The sequence below is a fragment of the Aythya ferina genome (assembly GCF_964211825.1).
Source record: "Aythya ferina genome assembly, contig: HAP1_SCAFFOLD_136, whole genome shotgun sequence".
In the NCBI taxonomy this organism is placed as follows: Eukaryota; Metazoa; Chordata; class Aves; order Anseriformes; family Anatidae; genus Aythya; species Aythya ferina.
The window spans coordinates 161,657-179,407 of NW_028181389.1; the positions used below are offsets into that span (position 1 = coordinate 161,657).

The 17,751-nt window shown below is 46.2% G+C and overlaps 1 pseudogene across 1 annotated transcript; it reads left to right on the plus strand.

Annotated features, from left to right (window-relative positions):
- The first annotated feature begins 1,838 nt into the window (after nt 1–1,838).
- LOC311428760 (zinc finger CCCH domain-containing protein 11A-like) lies at nt 1,839–12,903 on the plus strand (annotated as a pseudogene). Its single transcript has 15 exons — nt 1,839–1,891; nt 2,279–2,453; nt 2,654–2,773; nt 3,553–3,676; nt 4,107–4,309; nt 4,858–4,977; nt 5,483–5,541; nt 7,024–7,126; nt 7,330–7,395; nt 7,915–8,406; nt 8,630–8,706; nt 9,418–9,610; nt 10,251–10,420; nt 10,835–10,896; nt 11,441–12,903. The product of its transcript is annotated as a zinc finger CCCH domain-containing protein 11A-like (transcript).
- Nucleotides 12,904–17,751: the final 4,848 nt, after the last annotated feature.

Genomic DNA, 17,751 nt, shown 5'->3' on the forward strand with positions numbered 1-17,751 from the left:
TCTGTTGCAGCTCTGCTCATCGAAAACTCATTGGCTGTTAAATTGGACCTAAGTCGTCTTCTCTAACCTTTCATGATCCTGCAGCAATGGCTGATGATGGATATATGGATTAGGGAACAGCACGTGATGGCAAACCTGTGGTATTTGCTACTGTACTGGGTCTGGCTGGAATGTTTACTTTCCCTGCAGCAGCCCATACAGTGCCGTACTCTGTACTTGTAGCAGGAACAGCAGTGTTATCACACCAGTGTTGTGTGTACTGCTGAGCAGCAGTGGCACAGCATTGGGCCTTTCTCTAACCCTCCTAGGGGGTGGGCAAAAAGGTGAGGAGAGAAACATCACTAGGGCAGCTGACCTAAACCAATCAAAGGGATATTCCATACCATGTGATGTCCCACTCAGCAATAAAAGGTGGAAACAGGAAGAAGAGGGGAGGGGTGGGCTCTCGTTGGGAAAACGTCGGTCCTCCTCTCGAACACCGGCTGCGTGCGTTGAGGCCTTGCTTCAAGGACGTGGTCAATCATGGCTCATTTGTGGGAAGTAGAGAGTAATTTCTTTCCTCTGCACTTCCATATAGCCTTCATTTATTTTGTTTGTTTGTTTTCCTCCCTTCTTTTTATTTTTCCTTTTCCCCTCCCCTTTCCCTTTTTATTTCCCCTTAGTTAAATTGTTTAGTTCATGGTAGTCTTTATTTAATTATTATAATTTTTTCCCTTTAATTAAATTATCCTTATCTCAACCCGTGAGTTGTTCTTTGCTTTACTTCTCCCCCTCCTCATCTAAAGGAGGGGGAGTGAGAGAGCGGTTGTGGGGTTTAGCTGCCCAGCACGGTAAAACCACCACAGCTACAGCGCAGAAAGAAAAACCAAATTGCTTCCAAAAAATCAAAGTAATTCAAAATCCTTGGTATCATGCAGCCGTGCCACTGGCAAAGTGAGCATTCCCCTGCCTCTCAAAGCTTGCTGTACCCTTGATCTGCTGTCTTGCTGCTGTTAATTGATTGCAACTCTACATGTCTGATCAGGGCTACGAGTTGTTCTCGATATGGAGATCATACAACATATACTGTGCACGCTTGTGTGTATAGATATGTTTATCCTGTATGCATGTACATCCGTATGCATATTTGTGTGCTGGCCCCCAGATCCCTCATGTTACAAAGCATCGGCCTCGAAGGCATACTCATCAAAATCTTTTGCAGAGCCTCCATTTTTTTCTAGTTCCCTCAAAATGAGAGAATTTTTACGCGCTCTCTGTGTCGAAAAGGCAAAAATTCTGATTTTCAGTGTCGCTCTCGCTAACTTTCTCTCACTCCCTCCTCGTGTGTGTATAAACACAGATGTGTGTATGCGTATGCACATCTGTGGATTTAGATGCACTGGTATGTTTTTTGCTGTACAGGTAATAAAGACGGGGAAAGGTTTTTGTGTTTTCTTAATAGGTGAAGAAATCTTGAAGACCAGAGATTGGAACATGCTGAATTTTAAATTAAAAAAAAAAAAAAAAAAAAAGTTAAATTGTCCGGCTGTGGAAGATGGAGCCTCATTTTTGCAGCCACTTTGAATCACGAGTTCATCTCTAAATGCGCTGGTTTTTTTTTTGTTTTTGTTTTGTTTTGGTTTTTGTTTTTTATTTTTTTGAAGAGCTAACTAACCGTGGCTGCATCCAGTCTGAGAGAGCATTCAAATGGACTTGCTTCCTCTCTTAGTTATAAGCTGTTTAAAAGCGCATCCTTTGTTTGAATTGTGGATGAGAGGTTCCCTTGGCAAAGTGAGGAGGAAAATTCTTCCTACCCCTTTATTATTAATTCACGGATTCAGTCTTGGTTCGGCCTACAGGAGCAGTTAACTGGAAGCCTTTGAAGATCGATAACTTTGCTGAGGTTGTCCAGGTAGGTGAAATCGAAGACCCACAGGGCCTGGAACGTGCTGTTTAATGCGTCCTTACTGTGTTCTAGAGAAGTTATTTGTAGCCATAGTTGATTATTGACTTGCATGTATCATCAGGTGGTTTTTTAAGGAGTGACTCCGTTTTCAGGCTTCCAGATGTGCTCCAGGTCATATTATTGAGGATGTGGAAGAGAACGCTTGCTGACAAAGCTCCTGGCAGCTTTACAGAACTTTAATATTTAGTTAGTTCATGTAACAGCTGATTTCAAGGCTTTGCTCTCTTTGAGAGACTGATAACTTGATTTGATTAACTGAAGAAAGCTGGAAAAATGTTTGTTCCTCATTATTTTTCACTTGTTACTTTCTTTCGGGTTACTTTTAAAAAGAAGATTTCACTGATCACAAGCCAGTAGAAGACTTTCAGCCCAAGCAAGGGTGAAGACAGCTCTCTCCAAGAGCAGAGGAAGTCCCTGTGGAGAGAACCCGAGCTTGTTAGCAGAACTCGTCGGCATGTCTAAACAAGGAGACGATTGCTACTTCTATTTCTATTCTACCTGTAGCAAGGTATGGCTGGCTTTCCTTTGCTTTGCTTTTTTTTTCCCCTTTTTTCAGGAAGGAGTAGATTAGGAGGAGGAAGCACACTGGTCTTTGGTTAACTTGAGAACCAGATAGATTGTGAATTCAGTTGTAGCACCATTAGGCAGCAGCATGGCCATTTTTGAGGCTGTACTCTATTTTCCTTGTTGGTTTCCTTTTGGTTCCAGGGAGACAAATGTGCCTACCGCCACTGCGAAGCTGCTCTGGGCAATGAGACGGTCTGCAAGCTGTGGCAGGAGGGTCGTTGTTTCAGGAATGTCTGCCGATTCAGACACATGGAAATTGACGTGAGTGCCTAACAATGTGTTCTCAAAATAAATCCACAAAAGCATTTTTCAGTGCCGTAGGTGTACTGATTGCGCTTTTGCAGGATAGATTTGTTTGCTTCAAAATCATACTGGTTTCTGTTACCAAGAGAGGGGGTGGGAGGAAGCAGAGGGAAATAAAATCAATGCCTTAGGTATGTCTTAGCAAGATATTTGTTTATTTTTTTTTATTAGATGCTGACAGTTTTCTCAAGAGATGCAGAATAGCTGTTAAATAGACTGCTAAAACGTGCTGGAGCAGGGGGGTAATAAACAGGCTGTTCTATCCTCATGGGAGCAGGCTTGATAATGAACTATCAGGTGTCTTCTGACCCACAGTCCTTCAGATAACGCTGTTGTAGCTGCCTGGGGTAGGAAGTGGGGAAAGTTAAAGGTGCAGCAGAACTAAGTCTCCAAGAAGTAGTTCTAGACAGGGTTAACCTAGGCAATTTCAGATGTTCTTTTTCCCTCTGAATAATCCTAGTATAATCCTAGGTGTATTAGTTTAAGCCACCCTCAAGTGATGTCTGAGAGTGCCTGTCTTCTCAAACTGAGTGATGACCAAACTAAATGTGCATAGTGGTTACAGCTTATGCAAACTTTGTGAATATGCCCAGAAATACTACACTTAACTGAGAAACTGACCTTTGGAATGCTGTTTCAGCACTGTGTTGTGACAGCTGTCACGATCTGGAGCTGTGCATCTCTTTGCAAGCCTCAGGTGCATGTTATCACGAGCTTTTCTTTCTTTCTGTCTTCAGAAAAAGCGCAGTGAGATTCCTTGCTACTGGGAGAACCAGCCGGGAGGCTGTCAGAAAGCCAACTGTGCTTTTCATCATGCAAAGGGACGTTACATCGATGGACAATTCTTACCACCAAGCAAGAGTGAGTTTAGGTCCTTTTTCTTTAAGCGCTGAAGAATTAATTTTGAGTATTACTTAGTGGGTGCCAATCCTGTAGGGGGCGTCAGGTAACTGTTCATTTGTGAGGGCAGGAAAAGGTCTGCAGTCATAGGTGTACTGCACCGAGTGTACTGCTGGTGTTTGTTTTCTGCTTTCGTGCTCAGCTTCTCTTTGCTTTGTGTGATGTTTGCCTTGCAGTTTGCTTCCTGTTGTTTCCGCTTTTGCTGGGTGGTAGGGAGATGTGTTGTTGTTGGAAGGGAAATCATTGTTCACGGTGTAAGCAGTGATGGGATGGGCAAAAGGAGATGCTGAATTCGTTGTCTGTGCGGGTTATCTGCCTTTGCTACCATCTCTTTGCATTGTGGTCAAAGTTTTAAACTGCCATATTACCGATGATCCTCCTCTTCCTCTAGCTACACTGCCAAGTCCGCCTGAGTGCGCGGACGATGATCTGAAAGTGGCTCAGATGTCACTGCAGCAAAACAAACTTTCTGTCCAGTCAAATCCCTCTCCACAGCTAAGGGGGTGACGAAAGTGGAAAACTCTGAAAATGTCCCAAGCCCTACACACCCTCCAGTTGTAATCAATGCTGCAGATGATGATGAAGATGATGATGGTGAGCATGTTTTGGTTCTTGGAAGGAATTTGTGCTGTAAATGAATGTGTTAAATCTTTGGTTCTTGGAAGGAATCTGTGCTGTAAATGAGTGTATAAATCACAGATGACCTGAGGTCTGACTAGCGATAGGGCAGGCAGTCTGGCCAGGTCCCTGGTGGCTTTGTCTGGCAGTCAGTGGACAGAAGCTGAAACGTTGGAGGAAAGCTTAGAACCACTCCTGGCTTTAGCTGGTCTTTTGTGTAAAGTTCTATGTGAAACTAGGAAGGAAATTTCTTTTTTCTGTCTGAAGAGCAATGTGTTGTGTAGTAGTTAAAGCTGCAGAGAGAATCTAGAGTCCTAGATGTTTTGTCCTAGTGTATTCTACTTAGGAGTTCATCAGGTCAGTGTAGCTGTTTAAAAACAAACAAACAAACAAACAAACAAACAAACAAAACAAAACAGCAACAAAGTTTTTTATATGAACCATGGGCTGAAGTGTCACTGCATGAGCTACGTAATCATGACCAACCTGGTCTATGCATAACTGAATCGATTTTTCCCCTTCAGACCAACTTTCTGAGGAAGGAGAAGAAACTAAAACTCCCGTCCAGCATCCAGCTGCGGAAGGCAAAAATGGATTACGGGTGATTTCCACTCGGAAAGGCAGTTCTATTACTACTAAACAAGGTATGCCAGCACCTTAGTAGGATAAATCAGAAGAACTTGACAGTTAAGTCAAAAGCAGCGTGGTGTAAAAACACAACAAAATGTAGGGGTGCTGAATGGAGTCGGTTATTTCCATGATCTCATTTCTGCCATTAATACCATCATGTGCCCATTGGGTCAGAAAGGTGAACTCCTTTTCTTTACTTTTGGAGAACAAAACAGGGCCACAGCATGGAGTTTAAATGGCTGCACGTGCAGCCTTGCAACCACTGTTGATAAGCCATATCTAACGATAGAGGGATCTAATATTGTGTAAATGGATTAAAATTAAAACTACATTTTGAACCCTGAAGGATGAAAGGAGGGGCAAAATGCCATTGGTTCTATGGCTCTTTCACTTGTGAGGAGTGTTGACAGGCTTTATTCGAAATACTTCAGAAAGTTCCTGAGCGCTAAGAAGCCTGAGGACCTGTGGTCCTCAGTGAGTGCCTCTAAGCCTGTCTCATGAACTGTTTCCTGTTTTCAGAGGGCAATCTGAATTTTGGAATAAAAACACTTGAGGAAATCAAATGGCAGAAGATGAAGGAAAAAAATAAGAGACACGGTGGTGAGTTAATATTGCCTACTTTCTTATCCTGTTCACGGCAGGTGATGGTGACTGGGAGCTGCTTGAGGGACAGACTTCCATTTTTAGCTGGGGGCATAAAGCAACCTGATTCTCAGCCAGCTGGTATTCTAAATGGGAGTCCAAAGGGCAACCAGAGGCAAATTAGTCACCTCTCTTCTTTACATGCTCTGCTTGCTGTATTTTTGACAGTAACAAATCATTTAAAGTTTTTTGTTCTTTGTGATAGTTTTTTACGTTGGGTAAACTTCCTTATGTTTTGGTTGCTCTGAACAGAAGGTTCTTCAAGATCTTCTCTTCGTCCCGTTGATTCTATGATTTTTCCTGCTCCAGAAGAGGAAAATGTCCGGACAGTGGTGAGAACTGTGACAGTGTCTTCCAAGAAAGGTAATAATGAATGCTTTTGTTTTGATTTCATTACTCCTAAACTGGAGGGTTAAGCAATAATTAAAACAATTCACCCATGTTAGCCTTCTGGTGCTGCCTTCTGTTCAAAACGTGCTTTTATGCTTAAAGTCCCTGGTTGTACTGGAAAGATTTGGTGCTCAGGTTAAGTGCAGTGGCAGGAGAAAAAAAAAAGTGTCAGTATGCCAATAGGGGGGTAACTGAAAAACAGAAGAGTAACGAGAAGAGCGAGCTGTAGAAGCCAGTGCTATATAAGAAGCAATTTCTGAAGCATTAAAGAGGCGTACAGTGGCAGGTGTGGACACAGTATGACAGGTGTTTGTGTATAAATTGTTTAGAGCTGTGCAAATGCCTTTTAAAGGGAAAAAAGTGTGGAAGTACTTTTACTCGTAGACATTCACCTTAGAAAGGAATATTTCTCAGCATTTGCACCTAAGAATATTCTGCTTGCTTATGCAGCTTTGTTCTGCACAAAGTATAGGTGTCAAGCAGACTCAGATTCACTCTCTACTATCTCAGCTGGAATTTGAAGCAAGCACTGAGACTATTAATATTTTTTTTCCATGTTAATTATAGTTAAAATATGAGTTTGTGTGGTCTAGCTGTCAAAACAGTGTCTGACTAGGGTTTTTTGGACATGGGCTAACAGGATAATATTTCTGTTGGCTACTGGTTTCTGTGAAATAGAAAAAAAAATTCCCTTTTGTTTTAGGGGAGGAACCTGTGGTTCGAGTAGATCTTGCTGATAGACAAGGAAAACGGAAAGCCTCCGCGGGTGAGAACTTTTTACGAGCTGTTACGTAGGTGCTGCCTTCTATATATGACTGCATTAAAGAGTATTTGTGATGTATGAAAGGAAAATACATTGCAGTGGAGATCTGTGTTGACGGCAGAAATGGAAAAAAAAAAAAAAAAATCATTTAGCAGCTGAAAGGCAATTCTATGAAAATATGCTTGAAAAAGAGAAGCTTATTGTTGACTGTTCTCAAACCTTCCTGCAAAGAAAAGTTCTTACAATATTCCTTGTTTTCTCTGAAGATGATGTAGGCAGCCTTCCAGTGAAGCGCAGCCTTGCTGAAAGGCTGGGGAAGAAGGTAGAGGCTCCGGGAAATGCTGACAAAGCACCCAAGAGAGAGACAGGTACTAAACGGGCATCTGGATTGGATTCCTGGGTTTCGTATTTAGTCTTTCTGTTTGTCCTTTTCCAGTGATGTTTCTTTTTGCATGTTGGCTGAGGTCGTAATCACTGGGATTCAAAGCTACCTTTCCTGTCTTGTTTTGAAATGTGAACCTGAAGTTGACATTATGCAGCCTCCCTAATTCGTTCTTTTTCTGTTTTGCAGTTCGAGTTCCCAAGTCTCTGAAGGACAGGCTGGGATTACCTCCTAAACAGACCAGTACTGAGAGAGGTAACAGCTAGATCTTAAATATGCTTTCTCCTCCGTCCTTTCCACGAACTTGGACTGCTTTCATACATCCCTACAAACTAATTTAAACGAAAACAAAGAACTGACGCCTCTTGGTTGAGTGCTGAAGCTCTTCTGACAGCCACTATCAGAACTCTGGCTCTAGGTGTGTGTTTATTTTCTACTTGTGCCTTGTCGAGGTTTTTAGCTGCTTCTGTGAACCGTTACGTACAATTAGAATAGAACCACTGCCAGGAGCAGGAATTTGAAATGCAGTCTGAAAAAGTAATAAAGTAAAGCAGCATTTCTGTGTAGCAGTTCTCTCTGGATAGGGCTGGTCTTCAAAATACAAGTGGCTCAGAGGAGGAGGAGAATGTTGTTCTAAGGATATTGTTCTAAGATGCATTATTGGGAACGCTCAAGATGAGTTTTCCTTAGTGCTCTGACAAATTTTGGAGACTTAAAATATTGCTGGACTCTCTTTAAATGTTGGTGCTTCTCCTCATTTCTTGATGATGACAGGGAAGGCTGCTAAGCCGATGGGAGAGATCCATGTGAAAACACTGGAGGAAATCCGTCGTGAGAAAGCTCTTCAGAGACGCGAACCTCAAGCCAAAGCCGAGGCTGAAGGGCACGGTAAAACTGAAGATTCCAGCGCAGGGGCAAGAGCTGCTCGTGCAGGTCGCATGCAAACTTTCTCTGAAGCCTTGTCTGAAAAAAAGAATAATCGCTTGGTAGAAGAGAAGAAAAAAGCAGGAGAATGCCATAGCAAGAGCAAAATTCAGGGTGAGTCCAAGAAGCAGCTCGCTCTGTCCGGGCCCAGCAAAGGGCAGGCGAAGGAGCCGGCAGGAAAAGTCAAGCCAGAAGGAGAAGTGCGTGTTAAAACCTTGGAAGAAATAAAGCGTGAGAAAGCTCTGCGGATGCAGCAGAGTGAAGGAGATGTGCCAGCTCCCTCAGCACAACCCGGACCTGCCCCAGCAGAGCAGAAATCTTTATGGAGCACAAAACTAACAGGTAATAAGATGCTTTAATGCCTGCCCCAGTGAGGTGCTTCCCATATTGAGCAAGTTCAGTTTGCTCAGGATCTGCTTCATGGATAAATGCTGAATGGCTTGCACATTGTAGCCTTTCTCTCTCTCTCTCATGGGACACAAGGAAATAAATGCACAAAGGAAACAAGTACCCAGCTTTCTTTATTTCTGCCGTTGACAACACTTTTTTTTGTCTTTTTTTAAAGCACCTGAAAAAGAAGAAAAGAAGGCAGTGGAATTGAACCGGCCTTTTCCTAAACTTTCCTCTGGACCTGATGTACAGGTGAGTCCTCTGTGAAGACACACATACATTCGTACAATTTCTGATAATTCTGACAAGTTTTGTTACTCACCGTGTGCCACCCTCTTGAGTGTGTTCTTACCCTTCAGCAGCTGGTAGGAGCTGCAGTGCAGTCTAAATCCTATCGCCAGCAGCATTTCCAGACAACTCTGTAATCCTCAAACTTGGAATCAGTCTGTTTATACCACAGCAAGAAAGAAACCCTGTTAGCACCAGCTGAAATCTACACAGTTAACGTGGAGGGAATTCTTTTTGTTCTTACTGACTTGATCTGTCAGACATGAAGGATTTAATACAGAAGGCCAGAGTTCTGTGTTCAAGGAAATCAATCTGTCAGTGGATACTGTATAGGGGAACTTGTATGACTTTCTGCTGCTTAAAAAGAATGTGATAAATAGATGTACAGCAGAACACCCTAGCTGTTTAAAGAAGCTTGCCATAGTGGATATTGCAGATATGTGAGACTGCGTCCATAGTAAAGCATGGCTCTTGTTACAGGCAGAATTTTATGGGAAAACAAACAAACAAACAAACAAACAAAAAAAAAACAACAGTAACCTGAACGAGATTAATATGCTGTTCCACATCAAGACCATTTTGGAGGGATTGCTGATCAGATTTTCTTAACGAAATCTCCACGGATTTTATTTATTTTTTTTGTCCTACTCATGCACTACTTTTCTTTCCTTCTAGCCCACTCAGCAGAGTGGAACTCGTAAATGTCCAGAGAAGAGCTTTGAAGAGAGACGGTGGGAGAAGTGGCAACAGAGAGAACAACAAGAGAAGCTTCGGCAGGAGGAAGCTGCTGTCAAATCTACTGCTGGCTTCTTTAATACTGAACCAGCAGGGAAAGTGGCAGCTCAATTTCAGGGCCAGGAAGCTAAAAGTAAGTGTTGAAGGTTAAGAGTTACTTAGGTTGTCTTCTGAAATACAGACAGAAGATGACAATTCTCATGCTGTAACTCTGGCTGGGTGCATTTTGCCACGCAGTGCTACGAAGCGAAGGGTGTACTTTCTTTTTCTTAGTTTGCTTCTTTTCCTGCCAGCCAGATGTTAGGTAAGGAACGGGAGACTAGAAAATGACACTACAAATGTGGACTTTGTAGAACAACTTAACTGTGGGACATCACTGCAAGGGAGAGGAAGCTGGTACAAGAGTTGCATACACTCTTGTCCTACTATAACTGCTGCTTTTTCCTTTCCTAGCGGGAGCGGGACTTTAAATATAAAAGCTGTCTATATTTGTGAACCTAGCTTGCACTTAGGATTGCTATGTGTCTGAGGTTTCCCTTGTCCTGGATTATTATTTACTGTAGCTCTTCGGTTTCTTTGTTCCTTTGTATGGCTTGTTGGTAGACAGAGTTTACTATGTGGAAAAGATTCCTGAGAATCCAGGCAATGGCGGTGTAATTGTGCTGGCCAAATGCATTTAAGTGTGTAGAAGGACTGTGGAAATGATTAAGAGAACCTGGATTTTTCCTGAGGCAGAGCAAGACTGTATCAGTTCTCTCTTCCTTTTACTCTAGCCAACTTTATGACATCTGCGAAGCCTTCGCGTGGGAAAGTCACTTTCCCCAAGAAGAAGGCACTGAAACGTAAGGCACCTGGGAGTTACCCGTCTGCCATAGCAGCTGTGGAACTACAGACTGCCTTTGATGCTGACATGATGGGACCTCCAGCCAGAAAAGCAGCCATGGTAAGGCCAGGGGCTAATGCAGCGATGGATCCCTTGTTAAATTTCTACCCTCCTCTATTTGAAAAGGTGGAAAACTCAAACGTTCTGCAGGCCTTCTGTTTCCTTAGAAATCCAGTAGCTGTCTCCAGGATGCTTGTAGAACCCTTCTGTATTTATGAGATGAATGGCACTCTTTAACCGGTACTCTGATGCTGTGATTTCTCTGGTGTGGGGGATTTTGTCCATTAATGCCATGTTCTTAAAAGACACCAGATCGTGAGTAACCTCCAGGTGAATGTGAACTTTCTTCAGGAGCACCTTGGTTTTGTATTTTGGCCACGGCTCCGCAATGCCAGAGGAGAAGCAGTGTGGAGGAAAAAGCTATTAAGGAATCTTTTACCCATGTGTCATAAATACTGTTTTGCTGCTTTCTAGGGTGTTTCAGACGTGCCGGAGCACGTCCCAGCCATCAGACTTGAAGAAAATCCCCAAAACAGGTGACAACCCCAACTTGTTCTTTTTCTTAATCAGTGTATATCCCCAGGGAAACATAAGTTCTGTCACATGTGGGAAAAAATGAGGGTTCTGAGATAATTGAAGCCAAAATCCATCAAAGGAATAAGTCACCTGAAACCACTTTCTAGCAGCTAGCAGGATTGCTTAATTAGGCTTTCTTGAAATGCTGCAAGTCAGCACAGCTTTCCGGTGACTTCTTGGGTTGTCTGAATACCTGAACGAGGATGAGGTGAAGTTCTACTTCCTCGTGAGGTGATAGATGATGAGTAGTGTCCTCTGCCTTTTGGTCCTCAAGAATGCCACCTCAACTCCAGGTGCCCTGGCTTCACAGATAAACCCCCAGACTGAAAAATGTACCTGGTAACACATCGGGCTCTAAATGTAGCCCTGGGTTGATTGATAACAATCCCTGTGTAAGATTGAAGCATAGGAGGGCTTGCCTACAGTTTTAAGAGCCGGTTTGCAGGAAAAGGATTTCCCGTTAAGAAATGGCATATCCTGATTGTTCTTTCTTGCTCTCCCAAGACCTGAAGTGCGTCTTGGAAGCCCGGAAAGATTTGAGGAGCAGATGGAGATGGATCTCGAGACCTCGACCTCAGCTTCTTCCCAGCCAGAAGAGGCACGGACACGCTGGCTGAGTTCCACAGGGAACGTGCCCTTATCTGCGGATGAAGATTTTGAGAAGCTACTTTGGGAAATCTCAGGAGGCAGACTGGAAGCCGAAATCGACTTAGACCCAGGGAAGGACGAGGATGACCTCCTCCTTGAACTCTCCGAGATGATTGACAGTTGAACTGCGTAGTCCTAGGGTATAATTAAAAAAAAAAAAAAAAATTAAAACTGTTCTTCTTGTTGGATACCCCGAGGTGATCCTTTTTCTAACTGAGGCTTTGCAATGAGACTTAAAGCACAGTCCGAAGTGGTAGAAATTGGCAGGATCTGCCCTCAGTTGTCCTAAATTTCCCTGCTGGTCAGAGTTAAGGTCTTGTGCATCCATTCTGTAACTATAGGTGGTTACCTTCGATATCGAGAGGACAAAGCACTTCTTTTGGCACAGAAAGATCTCCATTGGCACGCCATGGTGGCTGCAAATCGATCTTCTGATGGAGCGATGCTCTGAAGGCTTAAATGTAAAGCTTCTTCCTTCCTCCGCCCTTGGCACAACTCGATGTTGGGCACATTGTGAAGCTTCGGTGTTCTGATTTCTCGGACAGTTGATAGCCAAATCCTGGAGTTACTATGTCAACTCTTGACTTTTACTCGTGTATGCCATTGTTTTGACTGTACCCGTGTCAGATGATGAAGCTGTAGGGGTGGGAGGGAGCAGAATCGTTGTTCCAGTGTGTTGTGGACCAAACTTGCTGCCAGGAATGGGGGTGGGGGTCAGCCCACCCAGCCTTCCTTTCAATTATCAGGGAGGATCAAATGGTGAAAAGCAGCAGCTCTGCCATGCGGCTCCACTACCCCCACTCCCTTCTCTTGTGCTATACCAAAGTTCCCCCAGGCTTTGGTTGGTGCTTTTTGCCTGTGTGAGGACTCCGGGGCGAGCAGTCGGGACTCTGCCGCAGTCACAGGGTCGATGAAGGGTTGTTTAAGTGCCTCTTGGTTTTAAAAGTTGCTCCCCTGAGCTGCTGGCTCTGCTGCCTGCTACAGCAAATGTTCGGGTGCCATCAGCATCGCACTTGGGCGTGGGCACTGACCCTGCGGAGGACAGAGCTGAGATTCGGGTGTATTGTGTACCCTGCCACCAGCCATCGTTTTTTTTCCCCTAGCAGATCAATTTTGAATTATTTTCCGAACTTTTCGCGGCACGGTAGGCACTTCCCGCTATGATTTGTGAAGCTGTGGGGGCCCTCAGGCATTTGCTGCTGGCAGAGGAAAAGCGCTTGTCGAATTTGTTGTAAATACTTAATGTTTGGACAAAACCACGCGTCTCTGTGTGTGTGTGTGTGTGTGTGCTGTGACGCCCCGGCCCCACCAGGGAAAACCTCCGCCGACGAAACTGCTGCTGGAGCTCACGCAGGCCTTCATCGTGCCGAAGGACTTCACGGGGACTTCTGGCGGCTCAGAAATGGGGGAGAAAAAGCAAACTCAGGAGGAGGAGAGCTCAGAGACTGCGCCCACCTGCCCTCGCTTTCCCTTCACCCCAAGAAGCCCTGTTCTACCATCAGCCTTCGCCTCTTCTGGCTGCGGTGCTGGGAGCGGGAGCGGCGAGGCGGCAGCAGCCATGGCGTACCGCGGGCAGGGCCAGAAGGTGCAGAAGGTGATGGTGCAGCCCATCGTATCCTTCCTGCGGCTGGGGGGTGCCGGGGAGGTGGGTGGGGGGCGGCTCGGACCTCAGGGGGCTCGGCCCGGGCCTTGAGGCCTTGTCGCGGGGCCCTGAGGCCTCGCTGTGGGGTTTGGGGCCTTGTCCCGAGCCCGGAACTGTCGTCCCCGTGCTGAGCCCTTAACGCAGCGCCCCAGAACCTCATCTTCCGCTACCTGCAGAACGTGAGTACCGCGGGGAGGGGGCGGGGATGGGGATTTGGGGAGTGTGGGGGGAGTGGGGAGGGTCTGGGGATTCCCCTCGGTGAGTTTTCGGCTCCTGGCTGTGTCCCGGGACGGGTTTGTGGGGGATGGAGAGCTGTGCGGTGTGCTGGTGGGCACAAGGAGCCCGGCATTTCCCCCTCGTGTAGCCGGGCGTGCAGGGGTGTTCCCTTGTGACTGGAAACGTGTTCTTCACCAAACGTGTAGTATTCACCCGATGGTATAACGCTCAAATGTCAGATTGCACATTGGAACTGCCCCTGAGAGTTGCTCCTCGGAGCGTTTGGGAGCTGTCGTGGCTGTGGCTAGCAGGTATTTCTGAACACATGAGAGAACAAAAGTGCTCAGTGTTTGTGGCCCGACTTACTCTCCTCCTTCGTTCTGCAGAGGTCGAGGATCCAGGTGTGGCTCTATGAGCAGGTGAACATGCGGATAGAAGGCTGCATCATCGTGAGTATCCGCACGTCCCCATGTTACATCTTTCATTTTGCCTCATTCACAATCGTGTTTTTTGGTCAAGAAAAGTTATCACAAGGAAAAAGAGATTTGTACTTCTCTGCCTTTCCCCTCGCCCTGCCCTTCCCTCCCGCTCCTGAGCTCTTCGTCAGGCCTTGCTGGGCCCTCTGTCCGGCTGTCTGTCCGTCCATCCGAACCTCTGGCCATCTGTCCCACCACCCTGCCCCGTCCCTGCCCTCTCCCTAAGGAAGCAAAGAGTCCCCGGTCTGCCTTCATGGGGGGGTTGGGGGGGGGGGAGGGAGAGGGGAGGTTCTGCTGAGAAAAAAATGAAAGATTTCCCCCTTAACGGGCGCCTTGCTAGTTCTTTCGAGTTCCAACCTTCTGCCTTCCTTCCGTAGCAGTGCCTCTAAGGGGTGCGCTGTAAGGCAGCCCTCATCTGGCGCGTTGCTCCTCCGTTCCCCCAAGGAACTGCCTTCAGGATCTGACTAACTCTGGATGCACCCGGTTGTCGCCTTAATTTCTCCTTTAGCTTGCTGAAAACAAGCCGGTTGGGTGACCTTTTGCGTTTCTCGCTTAAAATTTGGATCGAGGAGGTCTGTGTTTCCTTACGCTGATGTCCACGCTGAAGGTGCAGAAGGGTTCCGTGCTGTTGCTTGGGTCAGCCTTGTTGCCAGGTTTGGAATGTTTAGCCTACCGGTGCTTCGGTGCTGTTGGGCTGCACTCAGAGTGTGAGCTCTGGGCGTTATTTCTCAAATACTGCGTTATTTGAGCGTACAGACCCGAGATATTCTGCGGAGAGGTGATTTAAGGCACGTCAGAACCACCGCTGCGGCGTGTGCCAGCGTCGGACGCCCGTTCGAGTGATCGGGCGGAGCAGGTGAATTGAATTTGGTGCTGGGTGGCGAGGTGGTGTTGGGGGAAGAGCTAGGCTAAGGAGAGCTTCCTCTTGCTCTGCCCCTTCCCATCTCAAATGGCCGCTTCCTGGGGAGATGGGTTCGTTGGGAGGTTAACTACAACGTTACAGTGGGGATGAGGAATCACCTTTAGTCCCGTAGGTATTTGCTGCCAGGCCGCAGCGTTGATTTCAGAAATTGTATTTAAAAAAGGGAAAAGAAAGGAAAGATGTATTCTTTAACATACTCTCTTTTCTCGGAGAGTAGATGGAGGAGCTTCAGCCGTGCCCTTCCTCCGGAAACGATTCCCAGTGTCTGCTCAGACACTGAGGAGGAAAATGGAGGAGAGCCACCCGATAGAAATAAAGGAAAGAAGGGGTCATGGATTAAGGAAAAGCACTACTTAAAAAATTGGTGCTCTCTAAAAACGGGTTAAGGGTTTGGGACCTGCAGGTGCTGCCTACACCTGTGTGCGTTGCAGTCGTGCCTGTTGCCACTGAGCAAAACGGGGAGAGCTGCTTTGTCGAACGCGGCGTGTTAAAGCACGTGCCACTGCCTGGAAGAAAAGCACGGACTTCCCTCGTGTGGGCCTTCTTCCCTAGCGATCTGTGGTTTACCTGATGGTTTCCCATAAGCTGAGAATGTTTAAAAGAAAAAAAAAAAAAAACAAAAATCAAAAACCAACACCAACGTTGAGAGTGGTGAAGCAGATCCTCACGTGGGGACTCAGAATCAGCGGTGACATCACCATGCGAAGCATTGTGTGTGCTTCGGGTTGGGGCTGCTGCGAGCCTCGCAGCGGGGAGGGAGAGCGGATCCGGGGTGCCTCTGTGTCAGCCCTCTGCCCTGGTGGCTTTGTGAGCACTGAGAGTTTGACTCCTGTGTTCCCAGCTTTCGCTTCCGCACCTGCGGTGTGGCAGAGCCAGCGAGCTGCTTGCTCAGCTGGAGGAGGAAGAGGAGTGACCTCAACATTGCCGAGGTAAAGCACAATTATTGAAAAGATTTGGCAAAGATGTGGGTTGTACCAGCGCGGCTCCTGCAGGTGCAGCAGATCCTGGAGCATTGGAGAAGATAGAGAGGGTTTTCTTCATGAAAAGAATGCTGTTAAAAGTGTTTTCATGCCAGAAATTAGGATAAACGCCTCTGTTGTTTGACATCCTCTATTGAGCTGGCACATTGGCATTACAGCGTACCTGGCACGCTGTTTGTATTAAAAAAAAAAAGGTATTTTATTCAGGGCAGGCCAGAAACCTGCCTTGGCACTTGCACATCGCAGCAATGCTTACAGACCCTGCATCCTGGCTGCCAGGCCAGGATCTAAATCCGATGGTGCTGTTGGTAAACTGAAGCTCAGGAAGCGCTTCTGGGTTTTTTTGTCCTTCCATGTGAATTTTTACCCTGTGAAGATGGTGTATTAAGCTATTTTCGTAACAACAAATAGGTTTAAAAGCAGTTTCAGTTTAACATCTACACGCTTGGGTGTTATTAACAGAGCTTTGTATACTGAGCTGGTGCTTGGTAGGAGAAAAAACATCAATCTTACCTGGGAAACCTGGACCCCCTCAGCTACATACTGCTATGAGGAAACTCAGATGTAAGAACACACTTAAATAACACCTCACCAGAGCTGTTGTGCTCCTGACCACCAAAGGCACCTTTTTCCAACACCGTCGTACTGGAAGTTGATGCAGCTGGTTCCATCCGTAACGTGTGACTGTACAGTGCTGTAAAAGAACTATTTTTTCACAGCTTTGGAGAAAGTGAAGCAGAGAAAACCACGCATAACCACTGATACCTGGACCCCAAACTGCCACAGGCTGACGGTGATGCCCACTGGATATCTCCTGATACCCTGCTGCCTTCTGACTGCTCCAGCAGAAGTCCTGTTTTAATTAGCCAGCAGGTCCCTCTGAGGGAGGGACTTTGCTAAAACTCCTGCCGTAGGAAGTATCCTACGGGAGCCAAGTTGCTAAACTGATGTGTGGTTTTCCCTTAACCCCCTCACCCCTGACTTTCCAGCTCCTGACAGCACTGCCAACGTGTGCAGTGTCACCGTGTGCCATCTAGGTGCCAGCTGCCATGGTTTATATATTGTAAAATTAGTGATTTGGGACTCGTGAGCACTGAGGAGAGGCTAGCAATTGCTTAAGAGCTTTCCTTGTGTCGCTCTGGGGCAGGGAGATGGGTGAAACATCTTAGGCTTGAAAGTGATTCCCTGCAGAGTGACGTGCTCAGATCTGCACAACAGATCTGTCGTTTTGGTCACCTTATTAGATCCCTGCTTGAGAGGTTGCTTGCAAGAATCGATTCCTCTTCACCTTGATGTGTCAAGCTAAAGACAAATCTGTGCCGAAGCACTGTTTGATCAGACGAGTGCCTCAGTTCAGGATTGTTCTTTGACAGCTACAGAAACAGCAGGACGATCAGCGCCTTCAGGAACAGATGAATTTGATCTTGAGGCTGTCGTAAAACAGGTCCCTGAAGTCTGAAGACTGTTCAAATAGTTTGGGCCAGCAAGGAGCAGCTGTACGTGGCGGCTGCGGTAACTCGGGGCTCCGAGTCTCAGAGAGCGTGGTGAAAGGTGACCCCCAGCTGGCTGCTGGAGGAAGCTGAGGCAGCGTTCAGCTCTAACCTTTGCCTTCTTGGCTGGCATCTTTGCACTCCTGCTGTCAGTGGGTGTTGAGTGTCCTTCCCGGCAGCCTCAGAACGTGCCCTCAGATGTAGGCAGCATTTAGCAGCTAGAATTCCCTCAAATAGAAAGAGTACAAATGATGCGTTTTCTGCTTTTGCTTTGGAACTCTTAGCTTGAGGTTTTCCTGCAGGCCATGAGGTTTCTTGCAGCAGCAGGGATGAGTTGTGTTAGCAAGAGGCTGTTCTGTGCTTCGACTGTGGGAAGATGAATGGTTACGTGTGCACCGTTAAATATAACTTGACACCTAGCACACCGCACTTGCAGCCTGT